A 3558-nucleotide genomic window follows, 5' to 3' on the forward strand; every position below is an offset into this window, starting at 1 on the left:
CATCAGGCAAAGACACAGAAGTCAAGGCCTCTATATCCCAGCCCACTCAATGGGCTCAGGCCATAGAAGGGCTCATAGAAAATCAAGTTAGAGAGGTGGAAGAAAAGCTGGGAAGAGAAATGAGAGACATGCAGTCAAAGCATGAACAGCAGATCAGCTCCCTGCTAAAGAAGACCCAAAAAAATGCTGAAGAAAATAACACCCTGAAAAATAGGCTAACTCAATTGGCAAAAGAGGTTCAAGAAGCCAATGAGGAGAAGAATGCTTTCAAAAGCAGAATTAGCCAGATGGAAAAGGAGATTCAAAAGCTCACTGAAGAAAATAATTCTTTCAAAATTATAATGGAACAGATGGAGGCTAATGACTTTATGAGAAACCAAGAAATCACAAAACAAAACCAAAAGAATGAAAAAAATGGAAGATAATGTGAAAAAGAGGCATTGTTTTGTAGAGAGCTGATTTTAAAAATAATTTTTTACTTCTTTTGGGAATTCTTGTTGGACTTGTGTCCAATTCACATTTTTCTTTGAAGTTTTACTTGTAGTTGTTTTTGACATTATTGTCTCCTCAGTTTGTGTCTTCATCTTCCCTGTCACCATCATCCCTTTTTTATGGTAAGGTTCTTTTTTTACCATTTACTCATTTTTCCCCTCTATTTCTTGACTTGGAACTTTATGTTACTGTTGGGCTGTGTTCCCAGAGAAGGGTAGAGAGGGTCATTGTCTCAAGCTTCAGGCTTTTTTGAACTTGTTTTTAGAGCTAGTTTTAGGGGTTTAGAAGTTTTGGTGCTTCTAAGGTGGCATGATCTGGGGAAAAATGTGATCCCTACTTTCTTGACCTGTACTCTGGTCCTTATCCAGGAAGGGCCCCTGATCCCTTGGGATTGCAATCTATACTGCTCCTTAGGGCCCCTCTTACCTTGGGACTGGAAGTGCAGTTGCCTCTTAGGGAAACCAAAAGTGCTTTTCTCTACTCTTGAACTATGACCCAAAAGCATATAGAGGCAATGGGGTTGCCAAACAGTTGCCCCTCAGGGTTCCCACTCCTTCTTGACCAAAAGTACTCCTGTCTGCCCTTGAACTAAGAGCTGGAAGCGGGTATAGGCAATGGAGTTGCCAGACAGAGCCTGGTCCTGTGTCTAATGCTAGCACAGGGGTCCCCTGCAATCTCTTTGTGACCAATTGTCAGGTCCCCTTGCCACCTCTGGTTAGAGAGCTCCCAAAGCTGCTGTTGCTTCTGTCACCACCACTGGTGTTTCATATCTGTGGCTTCCAGGTCAGCCTCCTCCCCTGTGTCACAGATGTCTCTTTTTTACCTCCTTTGTTATCTTGGACTGGAAGAATGTCTCACTCTGACCTTTTGTTATCTCTGCCACTCCAGAATTTTATTTGAGGCATTATTTTAAAATTGTTTAGAAGGAAATGCTGGGAGAGCTCAGTTGAGTGCTTTTCTCTACTCCAACATCTTGACTCTGCCCCCGAAAGTCAATGTATTATGTTTAAGAGTTAATGGATGGCTGTTTTGTATAAATGGGAATTATCATGTTGGGGTTCAGGATTTATAGTGGTGAATAATAGGGTTGTATCTTCTCTCACCAGGATTACCCCTAGGACTCTGAGAGTGACTTGTAGCAGCATGGCTATTTCTGTGAATGTCCCCCACTGTGGAAACTTGCCCAACCCAAGAACTGCTAATATAAGCAATGGTTAGTGTGAATTACCTAGCTGAGAGAGAGAGACAAAGGGGGTTCAGGTGCCACAGCCAGGCTACACTGCTAATACTCACTCTCAGAGTCATAGGGATTATCCTCAGTGGAAGGATATGACTGGAAATCACACAGGATGAGAAGAAGTAGCTAGGCTGCGATATGTACCAGTGGAGGAAGTGCCCTAATTAATAACCTCACTGATTCATCCAAATATAAAAGCATCTGAAGTTTTCCTCATCCAACTGTGTTAAACTTCAATTCCTCAATTTGTAAAATAAGGCCAGTAATACTTAACCATGGTTGCCTTTCAGGGTTTGTGTGAGAATCAGATGAGAAAACATGCCTGAAAAGGCTTTGCATATTATAAAGTGTTTTACAGCAGTAAATAACTACTTCTACTATTATTTCTACTACTACTACTGCAACTACTACTGCTACTACTAGTACTGCTTTTACTACCACCATCATCACCACCGCCACCACTACCACCACTACCACTACTACTACTACTAGTGCTATTAGTACTACTACTACTACCACCACTATCACCACTACCACCATCACTACCACCACCACCACTACCATCACCACTACTACTACTACCACCACTATCACCACTACCACCATCACTACCACCACCACCACCACCATCACCACTACTACTACCACCACCACTACTACTACTACTAGTACTGCTATTACTATTACTATTACCACCATCACCACCACTACCATCACCACTACTACCATCACCACTACTACTACTACCACCACTATCACTACTACTACTACTACCACCACCACCACCACCACCACCGCCACTACCACTACTACTACTAGCTAACATTAATAAAACTTTTCAAAATTTGTGAAGCGCTTTATTTACATTACCTAATTTGATCTTCACAGCAACCCTGGCAGCAAAGTGCTATTATCATCCCCATTTTACAGCTGAGGAAGGTAGAGCTGAGAGAGGTTGAGGTCTTGCCCAGGGATACAGATGTCCAAGGTGGGATTTGAACTCAGATCTTCCTGATTCCAAGTCCAACTTTCTTATTCACTGTGCCATCTAGCTACTTACCAACTATTAATGTCACTAAATATTATAATTATATTTCAATTCTTAACTGAGGCTACTGACCTAAGACCTAATTTTTTTCTCTGTTCCTCTATTTGGATTTATCCTGATTGCTTAAAGTATCACTGACTTTTAGAAATAGGGTTTGAAAAAATATTTTTTATATCTCAGCTATTATAGAGATTTTAAATGAAGCTTATAGCTGCCAAGAGTGTGGAGTCTAGCATTGCCAGAGAGAACATTTTACATGTGTTGTAAAAATACAAATTCCTAGAATCACAGAATCTGCAAATTAGAATGACCCTCATGGACCATCTAGTTCATTCTATACTTCCTTAGAAATCCCTGGCATCCCTGGCAAGGGGTCACTCAGTTTCTACTTAAAGATATCTCGTGAACAGGAACCTACTAGTTCCCAAGGCAGTTCACTGAGTGGGAATTTTTCCTTTACGGCAAGTCTATATCTCTCTCTTTGCAACTTCTACCAATTGGTGGCAGACAATTCTATCCTTCAGGGCCAAACAGAATAATCCTGGTCTGTCATTCATTTGCTAGTCCTTCAAACACTTGAAGAAGACAGCTGTCATGCTTCCTCAAGTCTTTTCTTCTCAAGGCAAATAGACCCAGTTCCTTCAATTGATCTTCATATGGCGTGGCCTCGAGTCCCCTTATCATCTTCCTCTGAATGCTCTCCACTTTATCAGTAAAATGTCCTTTACAAAATGTAAGACTATAAAGGCCTTCATCCTTCTGGATAGTGGTTATCTCAGGG

The sequence above is a fragment of the Notamacropus eugenii genome, chromosome 6, assembly GCF_028372415.1.
Source record: "Notamacropus eugenii isolate mMacEug1 chromosome 6, mMacEug1.pri_v2, whole genome shotgun sequence".
Lineage (NCBI taxonomy): Eukaryota > Metazoa > Chordata > Mammalia > Diprotodontia > Macropodidae > Notamacropus > Notamacropus eugenii.